The sequence below is a fragment of the Miniopterus natalensis genome, chromosome 14, assembly GCF_054644295.1.
Source record: "Miniopterus natalensis isolate mMinNat1 chromosome 14, mMinNat1.hap1, whole genome shotgun sequence".
NCBI lineage: Eukaryota > Metazoa > Chordata > Mammalia > Chiroptera > Miniopteridae > Miniopterus > Miniopterus natalensis.
In genome coordinates, this window is record NC_142094.1 from 44991920 (window position 1) to 45005887 (window position 13968).

General features: G+C 39.9%; 1 long non-coding RNA gene across 1 annotated transcript; it reads right to left on the bottom strand.

The window, feature by feature from the left end:
- Positions 1 to 4984: 4984 nt before the first annotated feature.
- Positions 4985 to 11663, bottom strand: LOC107542660 (uncharacterized). The gene is made up of 2 exons (XR_001603739.2): positions 11454 to 11663; positions 4985 to 10045 (listed from the first exon to the last, which is right to left on the bottom strand). It is a non-coding gene; the product is annotated as an uncharacterized LOC107542660 (long non-coding RNA).
- Between the last annotated feature and the right edge of the window lie 2305 nt (positions 11664 to 13968).

Genomic DNA, 13968 nt, shown 5'->3' on the forward strand with positions numbered 1-13968 from the left:
TCACCCCCTCACAGGAGCAGCTCCTGAAAGCTCTCCCTAATATCTCTACAGGCAAATCTAGAATCTGAGAGCTTGGATGAACCTGACCTCCAACAATTGAAACAAGTGTGGGGTAGTCTTAGGAAGCAGATTCCAAAATAAGATTTTGGATTTGGATCACCTGCTGACTGACTTGTAACAAGAACCCCTTGCTAGTGGCAGGAAGAGTTTCTGAGGAAGTAGCAGTGCAATTGTAAAAATTTCAGCGGTGGCAAACTGGGATGGGATGCCAGCGGAAGAGAATGAGCTGCAGGGTGCAGCATCCTGACCATCCAGAGGTTCAGGGAAAGTAGCAATTTAAAGCCAGTGGACTGGGATAGTTCTTACTGGAGAGAGACAAGAAAGGCTGAGTGATTAATCACCAACTGAAGAGACCAGACATCCTGAGGCTGAGGCACAGAACTTAAATTATAAGGTAGCAGAGCTCCAGTGAAGGCAGAATTCTCAATCCTAGCAAGTCAGCTATGTCAAAGGCATGGCCTTATTTGGGAAGAATTGAGATCTTGCGACATGGGATGAGGGCATATGGGTCTATATTCTTGTAAATCTTGACTCCTCAGGTTTCCTCTGAATCCTCTGGGCTGCAGAAGGGGCCCACTCTCCAGGTTAAAAGCTTACACTTCCTACTCTTGAGGTTGATACAGAGATTTTTCCCTTGCAAGACAATACTCCTTCCCTCAAAGAATCTTAACTCGCTCCACCACTCCCACTTCCTACCACAAGCTAGTAACTAGAATTAAGTCACAACATGAGTGATAGTCCTGCTAAGGAGAAAAGAGACTATTCCTTGAATGAACTATATTGGCAGAAGCTGGAAAAGTTTAGATTTTGAGTGTGCGTGGTCAAGGGGAGTGGGCGTGGGGGGAATGAAAAATTGGGTAAGGAAGATTTCATTGATAAGGGAGCCTTCTCCCATGACATAGGAGTTCACCGTGGCAAGGACCCAAGGAGATGATGCTCTCACACTGCTAGGATGACTCTTGGAAGCTTGGAGAAAACAGCACGTCAAATAGGTCTGCTATATCGATATCATATTAATCCCACCAGGTGAGTAAGAAACGCCAGTATGTTGAAGGCCTTGGTAAGACACTTGTGCTCCAGAGGGAGGAAGTTAAACCTACAAAGATTCAAGCCTCTGCCACACCAGTGAATTTGCAGTAGTGAATTTTTGGGGGTGTAGAGGCTGGGCTGTACTGGGATATCCCTCCAAAATAAAGGCCAGATTGTTGCATTTCATGTCTCCCACTACTAAGAAGGAAGCACAATGCCTGGTAGGCTCTTAGGATTCTGCAAGCAGCACTCTCCACACTCATAAATACTTCTGCCCTTTTGCTGGTAACTGAGATGTGTAGCTTTGACCGATGCTTTGAAACAAGGCCAGGGTGCAGTAACAGCAGCTCTGACACTCGGGCCTTTCTAACCAGCACACCTGTTCATTTAAAGTCACTGGCATTGCCAGGTAAACCCCCCTCCATCGCTCCCCTAAAATCTTCAGTGAAGAGGTACCTCTCTCCCAGTGCCGGTGCAGTAGGAGGTGGAATTTGCTGTCCAAACTCCTGTGCTACAAAACAGACTAATACAGACATGTAAAGCCCCAGGCAGCAGAGAACCTAAGTACCCTGAAAACTTCAGAAAACCATGGAAATTGAGCCAAATATGGGATGGGAAGGAAGGCCCCAGCTGACAATTGGGTGGCACATCTAATTTATCATTATACAAATTGGGAAGGTGGTGAAGAGTTGTTAAAAATGAGCCTAATGAGTTATAGAAGGCAATAAAATATTAATGCTTTTCACAGATGTTCTCAAACAGTTTGCATAGAAAATACAAAAGTGCTGCTGAAGCTTTAACTCACGTTCCCTGATTATCCCAGAGAGGGGATAAAACTGGGATTCCGATATAAAGTCGTGTTTCTCTGGCTCTTCCCTCTGATACCAGGTGGCATGACCATTTCCCTCCTCTGGCTCTGCTCCAGCTCCCCAGGATTCTGTCTGCGGCTGAGGCAGCCAGCGCCTGCCTGGGACAGAAGTGCCTGATTTCCCCAGCAGATGCCCCGGCTGCTGCCCCAAAGGCAGGGGAGCCACTGAGGAGGCTGCCAACCCCCAAGCTGCCCCTGCGGCTGCTGGCCTTTGGGCTCGCACAACCCCACAGAGAGTCCAGACAAACTGCCGTCATGGCTTTGACCTCCCTCCATCACAGACTTTTCCTAGGACAGGAGCTGGGCTGGGGGACAACACAAGTAACCCACACTCACTTGTGCCCACCTTTGGCATTTCTAGTGATTTGATTCACAGTGGGAATAATTTTTAAACACCCTTCCATATGATAAAATTATTTTCAGCATTAATCATGCGATAGAATGAATAGTGATAACGGCCAGAAGAGAATTGCAACAGTGAAAATTTACTTTTTTTTGAGCTTTGTGTGCATCATCATGCTGGTAAATAAATAAAAAAGGAAGAAAGAAGGAAAGATTACAGTACAGAAAAAAAAGGAAAGATTAATAAGATTAGTTTTAATTACATGAACATATTTTCCCCACAATTTTATTATGAATTTTTCAAATATATAGCAAAGTTGAAGAAATTTTAGTGAGCACATATACCCAGAATCTAGATTTAACCAGTAATATTTTGCTATATTGGCTTTGTCACACAGTTACCCATCTGTCCACTTCTCTATCCATTTATCAATTTTACTTTTTATATTTAAATAGACTATTTTAAAATAGTGTTAGATTGGCTCTGGCCAGGTAGCTCAGTTAGTTAGAGTGTCATCTCCATACACCAAGGTTGCAGATTCAATTCCTGGTCACTGCACATACAAGGAGCAATCGATGAATGAATAAGTAAGTGGAACAACAAATTGATGTCTCTGTCTCTCCCTGTATGTCTCTCTAAAATCAATCAATAAAAAATTTAATAAAATAAAGTAAATTAGTGTTAGATTAACAGAAAAGGTGCAAAGATGGTACAGAGTATTTTCACATAACCTGCATCTTATTTCCCCTATTAGCATCTTACATTAGATAAGTACATTTGTCACCACTAATGAAACAATATTGATACATTTTTATTAAATAAATTCCATACTTTATTCAGATTTCCTTAGCTTTTCCATATTACCTTTTTTCTGTTCCAGAATCCCATCCAAGCTATCACATTACAGTTTTTAGTTGTCTTGTCTGCTTAGGCTCCTCCCAGCTGTAAGAGTTTCTCAGACTTTCCTTGTTTTTGATGATCTTGACAGTTTTGTGGGGTACTGATCAGATATTTTGTAGAATGTCTCTCAATTTGGATTCATGTGATGTTTTTCTCATGGTTATCCTGGTGTTATGGGTTTTTGCAAAAAAAAGACCACAGAAATCAAGTACCATTCTCAACTAGTTCTGTTTCAGTAATGGGTGATGACATTTCTTATGAGTAATAATATTAACTTCTGCAAATTGGCTAATGACTTCATGAAAATTATCTTTGCTTCTTCATAGTCAAAGGAAATTTGACTTACAGTTAATCAAAGAACACTTTTTATTTATTTTAATTTTGAAAATCTTTTTCACATAAGGTAACAGATGTGAAAAGTTCACAGAAAGGTAAAATCTTATGGCTGTTACATCTATAGGAAAAGATGTTCAATCTTGCTCTAAGGTAGATAGATAGGAAAAAATTATTAAAAAGTATAAAAATTGGCTCACTGGAGCATGGAGGCCAAGAAGTCTCAAGATCTGCCAGGAAAGCTAGTGGTGTGATTCGGTTTGAGTCTAAAGGCCTGAGAATCATGGAAGCCAACGTTGTTAAGTCTAAGTGCAAAGGCCTGAGAATTGGGGAGCTGACCGTATAAATCCCAATCCAAAACTAAAGGCCTGAGAACCAGGAGCACCAATGTCTGAGGGCAGAAGATGGACCCAGCTCATACCTTTCTTCTGCCCACTTTTATTGGTAAGGGAGACCTCTTATCCACATATGAGATATTTATGAGTGTACTTGTTTGATTACTTCACCAACTGGACTCTAAGCTCCATGACGTCAGAAACCATGTCTGTTTTGCTAAGCACTATATTCTTAACTAAAAATTTTGTGTTAAATGAATGAACTAGATTGTGAAACTCACTGAGAAACATAGTTTTGTATATAATGGGAATGTTTTTAAACTACATTGAGGAGAAAAGAAGGAGATAAGTTATTGGAAGCAATGTGTCCTTGGCCATGGAAGATGGTCTGGAAACTATGCTAGGCCTTTTTAGTCTCCAGCCTCCACAAGTGTGCACTGAGACTCATCAGCCTAGATGCTCCAAGGAGGCATAAACTGAATTCAGTACCAGGAAGTTGACCAATTCTCCTTTCCATTGGGAACCGGTTTCTCTTATTCTTCTTTTGTGTAGAAGAGCAAAGGACTTCTTATTTGAAAACATAAGGTTGAACAAAACTATATTATTTTAGCAGCTCCTCCCTAACAGGTCTGTACAGGCTGAGCATGAATTGGATGGAGTTCAAGGCGAAGTTCTACTTCAGGAATTTCCCGAAATAACTCCCCACAAAAGTTTGGCTCTCATAATTGAAGATTATATTGACCTTATGAACTGCTCATGCACATTTTAAAACTTTCTGGGAATCAAGAGGATCATAAAGAAGTTACCAGGTTATAATGATCAGGAGCACTTTGAACATACTTTTCTCCATATTCCATTGTGATCATTGTAATATATTGTAATAATTTGTTTATGCATCTGTCTTTTCTACCTCTGGACTGTGCCCGCCTCAAGGGCAGGCATATAATACAAACAATAAGTATTTCTCGATTTCTTAGAGACAGTCCTAGACCAATTCACCTCTTGTTCTCTAACACGAAACAGATGATTTAAATTCTCTTTATTTACTCTCCTGTAAAACAATTATAACAAATTTAAACATACAAATGTAAAGAGTAATGAAAATTAATGTCTACCACCACTTTCATAAGATTTTATTATTTTGTCAAATGTGACAAAGAGAATGACATGTGTTCATCAAATCCTACTTTCCTTTTCTTCTTTCTGGGCACACAAAGGGAATGTATCTCCCAGCTACTTCGTGGTTAGACTGGTACCTGAGACTAATCGTGCCAATGGGCTGTAAGTAGATGTGCTGTGTGTCCCTTCCAAGGTAAGCCTAGAAGAATGGCTGAATTCTCTGTGTTCTCGTGCCCTGTTGCAGAGACCATGGAAGCCATGCTTTAAAACGGTGGTAACAGAGGACTCTGGAACCTGTATTCCTAAATGAATCAGTGTTTGAGAATCTCCCTTGATCTATCTACATCTTCATCAATGCAGAGTTTTGTCAGCTTTTCAAACTTTTTGTTAGTTTGATGATCTGAGATCATTGTTTTAATTTGTATTTTGCTTATGATTATGAATGAGCAGGAATACTTTATATAGCATTTTGGAAATTGTTTTATCAGTACATTCACTGCAAATACTTTCTCCAGATCCATAGCCTATATTTTTACTTTGTTTAAAGTATCTTGTTTCCCCTTTTCTTTTAAATATGTTTTTTTATTGATTTCAGAGAGAGGGAGAGAAAGATAGAAACTCAACGACTGGCTGCCTCCTGCACACCTCACACTGGGAATGTAGCCCCAACCGGGAATTGAACCATGACTTTCTGGTTCATAGGTCGATGCTCAAGCACCAAGCCATGCCAGCTGGGCTAACGTATCTTTGATATATAGAAGTTTAAATTTATCAGTTTTGTTCTTTTGCTTTGTGTAAGAATTCTTTCCTATCTCATGGTCATAAAGATATTTTTTTATATTTACTTTTGAAAAATTTAAGGGCTTGCTTTTCATTTTTAAGTTTTTAATCCATCAGTAATAGTGTGTGTGTGTTGTGTAATGTAAGAATCTTGGGCCCCAATAGCCGACCAGCACCAACTGCCAGACATGTGAGTGAGACCATCTTGAACCCTCTAGCTCCAGGCAGGTGGCCGTATGGCTACATATGTGACCCCAGTTAAGCCTGAGAAAAAGAAGCCCAAATTGTTAACACATAGGATTGTGAGTCATCATATAGCACAGATATTTTAAATTACTATGTGTTGGGGTAGTTTGTTATACATGGATATCTGAAACACTGTTCCTCATAGATGTCCAACAGCTTCTACTTCACAGGGACTGTAGAGAGAAGGGATTTCTCTTCAAACATATTAACTTATTGTCCAGTTAGTAGAGAGTAAAAAAATTACTTCCTTTTATTTTTGCTTTGTGACCTGAATTTAAGCTTAAATTAATGTTAATCTATACAATTGTCACTTGGTAGTTCTATTTTCTCAGCTACCTACCACCCCAGGGGCAAGAGTACTCATTTCCAGGAGTTCAGTGGTTGAAACTTTTGGGAAACAATATCTTTTAAAATTTTTTTACTTCTCATAGCATTAGATCTAGGAATTTTCCTCTATGAATTTATGCTCTAGATATATCACACAAGTGGGCAAAAATAATATTCAAGGATGTTACTTGCAATATTATTTGTGAAAGGGAAAAACAAAAAAATACTGATCTACTCGCGTAGGAAAGCCTGGTAAAAAAAATTATGGTATATCTATATAATGGTATAATATGGAACCACTATGAAAAAATCTGTGTGTTCTGACACGAAAAGATACACAGAATGTATTCAAATAAAACCAATCAGGTTGCACAACACTTTGCATATTACACTCTCATTTGGGCAAAAAAGTGACATATGTGTATATGATTGTAGATTTACAGGACATGTAGAGGTACAAGCAATAGTTAACAGTGGGTTACTTCTGGGAAACTAAGGGGAGTAGTGATACAGGATTTTAATCTTCTACTTTATATTCTGTTTTGTTTAACTGTTTTTTACATATAAGATGAAAACAAATAAAAGGGTTTTTGGCTTCCATGTTCATTGCAGCATTATTCACATTAGCCAAGATATGAAAACAACCTAAGTGTCTGCCAGTGGATGAGTAGAGATGTGACACACATACTGAAACACACACAATGGAATAGTATTCGCCCATGAGAATGATATTCTGCCATTTGTGACAACAAAGGTGGGCCTCGGGGGCATTATGCTAAATGAAATAAGTCAGACAAAGACAAATACTGTATGGTATTATTTATACAGTATTTTTAAAAAGTCAAACTCATAGAAACAGAGACTAAAATGGTGGTTAACGGGTGGGGGTGGGGGGGTGGAGTAGGGGAAAAAGAGAAGATATTGGTCAAAAGGTACAAACTTCTAGTTATAAGATGAATAAATTCTGGGGATCTAATACACAGCATTGTGGTTATAGTTAATAATTTTGTACTAGACATTTGAAAGTTGTTAAGAGAGTAGATCTTAAATGTTCTCACCACAAAAAAGATATGGTAATTATGTGATAGTTAGCTAACAGCTCTGTGGTGATCACTTTGCAATATGTAAGTGTATCAACATGTTGTACACCTCAAGCTTACACAATGCTATATTTGTTAATTATATCTTTAAAAAGCTGGAGAGGGAGGTTTTGTGGAAGGCAGCCCTGAGACTGAGTTAAGCATCCTGAATGTTTATTATATGGAGAGCCTGGTTGGGTCCAGCACCTGTGGAAAGGAAGGGAAGGAAGTAGGACTGGGCAGGGAGGAAGCGGACTGTGAAGTGGACTCAGCAAAGGCCTCCACTGAGCCTGTTGGGATCTCTGGAGTTGGGATGGCCCCTCAGGGTTGTCCTGCATTGGGGCACATGAGCCAGGCCTTGATGTACCCTGGCATCAACAAGTCGATGGATGAGACAGAGGATGTGACCTGGGGAGAGGGGACTCTTTAGCTGGGTCATTTCTGGAGAGGACTGTCCCCATCACCTGAGGGAGTCAGTCTTTCAGTCCTGAAGTGGGTAGTGGGTGATACATTTAGCACCACTTCTGTAGCAAAACCAGTTTTCTGTCATTCTGCACAATGGCGCTTTAAATTTGTCAATAAAACCCCAGGTAGCCCTTTCAATGACAAGTGATACAGCTAAGAATAACACTGGCTTTCGGCTCTTGCTCCTCAACTCTGGCTTCTTATATTAAAATATTGACCAACATTATTTAGCTGCTGGTCCTCCTGAGTGTTTAACTTCCCATGTTAAGCAAATTGTAAAAGACAAAATGTCTTCCGTATCAGAGACAACACTGTTTTTTTTTTTTACTTTCCATATTATTTTGTACTGGTTTCAGATGCACAGCATAGTGGTTAGACAATCACATACTTTACAAAGTGTTCCCCCAGAAATTTCCAGTGCCCACCTGGCACCATACACAGTTATCACAATATTCACTGTTCTTTTCTTTAAAAAAAATCCTGCTTCCACCCTCTCATTGTTTAAGACTCATTGAAGTAGTTCTAAATCCTCTGATTAATTTTCCACCTGCTCGTGGGAATTAAGGGAATACTGATTTTTTTCCTTCTGTGTATGTAGCACACAAGTAAGAAATATTTCCACTATACAGAAACCTCTGTTCTTTAATAAGTGGTGTTTCATTGAAGCTGAAGAAGCACATCACCTTACAGTGCTTTTATATTACTAATCGAGCCCACTTGTTTTGCCAGCTCAGTAGGGTGAGTAATTTGAAAATAATTCAGTTGGCCTGGTTTACAGGAGTGTACCACACTGTAAATGAGTTTATCTGGGGAATCTGGATGCTATCAAAACATAATGGAACACAACCTCCCTTTGGAAAAGTAAATCATGCAGCTTGAGGGGAAGACAAAGGAAAGCCCTCTGGGAGAGAGCTAGTGCTTCTGAGTTTGTTGGTTTAGCAAGATTGGTTCTGGGGTTGGATGGAAGTAATACTTGGCTTCAAAGCAGTCTTGATCCTTTGGTAATTCCCTAATCCTTGTTTTTATGTGAACCAGCAAACATTGGAAAGGCAAAGCTGTAGAACAGAATTAGGATGGTCTCCTGAGTAAGGCAGAAAGTCTCAGTGGGAGCACAGGACTTGCAGTTCCACTGGAAGCCTATGTTTCAAGGACTTCAGAGAATATTGATAAGAAGCAAAATGTTCCACAGATCTGGGTATAATTATTGGTGCTAACCACAAGTATAAAAACCACCAAAGCGCTTCCATATTATAGGAAGAGTCACAAAAATGGGGACACCTCGCCCATTTAAAGGACGTGTCTGAAGTGCCATGGAATAGGACAGAACCTAAGATAACAGAGAAGATAGGAAAGAGAACCACCGAGATGTTTAAACGACAACACTGAGGTCTAAGAGGCCAGCACTATCACTGTTTTATAAATCATCTTAGTTAAAACAGAAAACGGTGTCCCTTTGGGGAGACAGACTCACAGGCTCTCAGCCTAGTTATTAAAATATGGACTGAATTTCAGCCTCCCCTACCCTTTCAGGGGTGTGCTTTTGTGTGGTGCACAAAATCCAAACACCTGGTCTTTCCACAAGCCAAAGAAAAATCTAGAAACCAGAATTTCCAACTTGGTTGTTTTGGGAGTGAGGTGATTAAAGTCAGCACAGTTTGAACACAAAAGTTCAAACAGAAAAGAACTTTTCTAGCAAGCAGGCACGGATCAGGGCAGATAAGGCTTGGCAGTGAGGTCACGGGATGGAAATCAGGGCACCGTTGACCTAGGCAGGGTATGTCCGAGTGGAATGAGGAAGACTGACTGCAGAACTCTTCTGTCCCAGGGGTCAGGCTCTAGTAGAGGATCTGCAAGGAGAATGATGACCTGGGGAAATGGTCAGTATTCTAGTCTGTGTCATGCTGCACTTGGAGGCTGAAGTTTTTATTCCAACATTCCCTCGTGCTGAAGTGATACATCTGAGCTGAGACACAGGGGAACTGAATGTGTGGGGAGGGGCAACTTGGAATTGGTCTTTGATAAGAAAACCAAAACAAAGCCTCCACTTGATTTTGAGTGGTGACAATGAAGAATGAACTTGAATTTCACCAGACATGCGACAGGATATAAGCTCTCAATTTATCTGCTTCAGTCCAATGCTGTTGTTAAGGCCTGGACAAATCTATAGGCAACACAATAAATTTGTATCAGTATATTAGAAGTATGCTATGTAGTTCAATTTAAGATCAAGTGAGAATTTAAGGAAACATGGAAAGCATTCTATAAAATTCAACATCTAAGTATACATTGCTATTAGCTTCCAAGTAAAAACAGAGTTTATGGTTTTTTGTTTGTTTTTTTGTTTTAACTTACATAGCCATTGATCTTAGGAACTTTGAAATAACTACTGAGATGCCACCTAAGTTTTTTAACTGCCATTAATTTTTCATAAGTAAAAAAATTTCATTAGGCAAATTTACGGTATTTTGCCTGATAACCAGGATTGACTATATTACATATGAATTTTCCAGTTCAAACTATCCTGATGTTAACTCTGCAATTTTAAGGGTTAAAATTTCAGTTTACTGAATTATTGAAAGGTTAGTCTGGTTTTTTTTCAGTCTGGTCCATTTAACACCAATCTTGCAAGATGGTACTTTACAGATTCTGGGTTAAAAATCTTTGAGAAATACTGGATACTCTTGAGCAGAAACACAAAACACATTAGACCATCAAAAGTTCTCTAGCAAGCCCTGGCTTGTGTGGCTCAATTGGTGGGAGTGTCATCTGGGTACACCGAAAGGTCATGGGTTTAATTCCCGGTCAGGGCACATACCTAGATCGCAGGCTTGATAGATGTCTCCCCCCCCCCCCCCAAAAGCAATGAAAATGTCCTTGGGTGAGGATTTTTAAAAAAATTCTGGTGTAAGACAAACTTTAAAACTTTATTTAACCAAGAATTTCCCCCAAGTTCTATGGCTATAGTACTCTTTTTTAAAGCAAAACTTTGATTTACTTAATATTATTTCAGTCATATATATTGCTTAACAAACTTTCCGACAACTTGGTGCCTTAAATTAACAGCAGTTGCTTATTTACTTCATGAATCTGTGGGCAGGGATCAGTGGGGAAGGCTTGGCGCTTCTCCACTTGATGTCAGCTGGGGTCATTTGACTAGAGGCTGGATGATAACTTCAAGATGCTTTACTCACATGGCTGGCACGTTGATGCCAGCTGTTAGGTGGGAGTTCAACCAGGACTGAGATCTCTCCACATGGGCCTTTTCATGGGTTGTTTGGGCTTTCTCAGAGCATGGTGGCTAGTTTCCAAGACTGAGTGTCCAAGTGAGAGGAAGTATAAACTGCCAATTTCTTAAGGAATGGGTCTGGAAACTGGCAGTGTCACTTCTGTCGTATTATATTGGTTAAGCAGTTATAGCTCTAAGATTCACAGAGTACCCCTCTCCTCACCCCTCACCTCTTGACAGGAGTTTCAAAAACATGTAGTCGCTATATGTTAAAATTATACATGCAGAAAAGCATATGGATAATAAGTGCAGAGACTAGTGAATTTTTGCATAATAAACTCACCCAGCCTGGCCTGTGTGGCTCAGCAGTTGCGCATTGACCTAGGATCCAGGAGATCACAGTTTAATTCCCAGTGAGAGCACATGTCTGGGTTGTGGGCTCACTTTCCAGTAGGGGGCGTGCAGGAGGCAGCAGATCAATAACTTTCTCATCATTGACCTCTCTCTCTCCCCCTCTCCCTTCCTCTCTCTGAAATCAATAAAGACATATTTAAATAAACAAATAAACTCACCTATGTAACCAGCATCCAGAAGTATCCCCCTGTGTTTTCTTCTGTGTTCTCTTCTAGCCACTAACCCCTCAAGGGTAACCAACATCCTGATCTCTAATACTAAAGTTTAGTGCAGGGTTTCTCAACCTGAGCTGGATAATTCTTTGTTGGAAGTGGGGATGGGGAACTGTCTTGTGCATTGTAGGATGTTTAGCAGCATTCCTTACCCCTACCTACCGGATGCCAGTAGCACCCCCTCTCCCAGTTGTGACAACCAAAAAAGTCTGCAGAAATTGCCAAATATCCTGGGGTGGGGGGGTGGGGGTGGTGGTGTGTGTGTGTGTGTGTGTGAAAATCACCCTCAGCTGAAAATCACTGGGTTAGAAGATAAGATCTGTCTTTTATTATCTGTCTACATCCCACTTAACCATTGAGAATATAAGTTCCAAGAGGGCTGCAGGTTTTTGTTTATTGTTGTTTTTTTGGTCCATTTTGATTCTGATTGTCCAGTCATCCCTGCTGGGGTATATAGCAGGATACTGCCTAGCATATAGTAGAAAATTGAGACCATCTGTTGAATGAAGGAGTGGATGAAAGGTGGCAATTCTAAATAGTTATTTAAAGAGTCAACTCTGGAATCCATTTTTTTCCAGCTGACCCCTTGATCACAGATAATTGGTTCATTTTCGTTAGAAATGGCCATTTTATAAAGTTCACATGGATAAAAACTCGAAAATAGAGAATGGCTCTAATAGGAATCTATATTGGTTAATTTCCTCCTGCAGCAGCATGAAACATGAGCCAGAGAAATAGAAAACTTTGTGATTTCCCAGACAAACAGGCAGTGTGTTGTGACTGTAATAAGCCACAGATTTTGCTAATTGTTGTGGCAGCTTTGTGAAACAGGAATGCGCAGTAATAAAGTTTTCATTAAAAATCTGCTGCTCTAAAGGTTAGAAGAGTTAAGGAGGAAGATTTTAAGACGATAAAGAACTTGTTATTATAGGGAAAACCTGAAAATGTGTTTTGGAAGGCAGCCACTGACATTACTCTGAAATCACCCCAAGGCACATGGCAGGCTTTCTTATCTTACTAGGTGCATTTCCGAAGGGTTATTCCAAAAATAGTTTTGAATGGAATCAGGATTCTCAATGAATTTTGACAGATAAGTCCTTCATTCTGAAATTCCTAACTGCATTTATTTACTTTTCAGTCATAAGTGTGTCAGAAAAATGGACACAATTACCAGGATATGTATTAGGCAACTAAAGGTGGGGGCAAAATGAAAACAGAATTTTACAGTTACAAGGGCTCTTAAAGATCATATTGAAGAAGCAGTCTACTACCAAACTCATATGTTAGCAGTCATCCTATTTTCTGAGTCATTCTGAATTGTTTCATCTCCCTGAAGCTACCTCTGTTAAAAGTGAAACTGATGCCCTGGCCTATGGTATGGTTCAGTTGGTTGAGATTGTCCCGTGCACCAAAAGGTCGCCGGTTCGATTCCAGTTTGATACCCAGTCAGGGTTCAATCTGTGGAAGGAGGCAACTGAATATCGATGTTTCTCTCATTCTCTCTCTCCCTTCTTCTCTCCCTAAAAAAACCCCCCCAAACCAACCAAACATATATATAAAAAGAAAAAACCTTAAAAACAAAATGAAACTCATGGGTAAGCCTCAAAGTGTACAGTAGTGACTTGCCCCCAGAGCTAGTTAATGAGGGGACAAATAATTTTGAGACAGTGCTCAAAATGATCACATCCAGCTTGCTTGCCTTATAAAACAAAGAAGAACTGCAATACATAAAAGTATGGACAACAGAATGGCACAAAGGCTTTTATTAACTCAAAGGATTGGCTGCCTGAAAGATGCAGCTAATGTCTGAATAGAATAAATTCAACACTGACCTCCCAAGTCCTTAACGTTCAAAAGATTATGGTATCTAAATTTTTAAACTGGAATTTGAGTGCCGCTTGTAACAGAAGTATGTCTGTACAGTTTTTATTTTTTAATTCCCCCAGGATTTGAATATGTTAAGACTTGCCATTACCCTGCCAAGTGTTTATGATTCATTGCAGCAGAAGCAGCTAGGGATGAGGAGAGGGTGGGAGTGTGAGTGCAACAGTTCTGTATGACGCAGAAAGGGACATGAAGTAGAAGGGAGGATATTTTTAGATTCTCTTTTTGAAACAAAAATAGCTTACCAGGTAATTTGTTTTCTTTTAAAGTAGAGGGGAAAAAATGGCCAAAAATCCGTTTTGGAATTTTCTGAATGACACACACTCCTATTTCAGAAGAATGACTGTC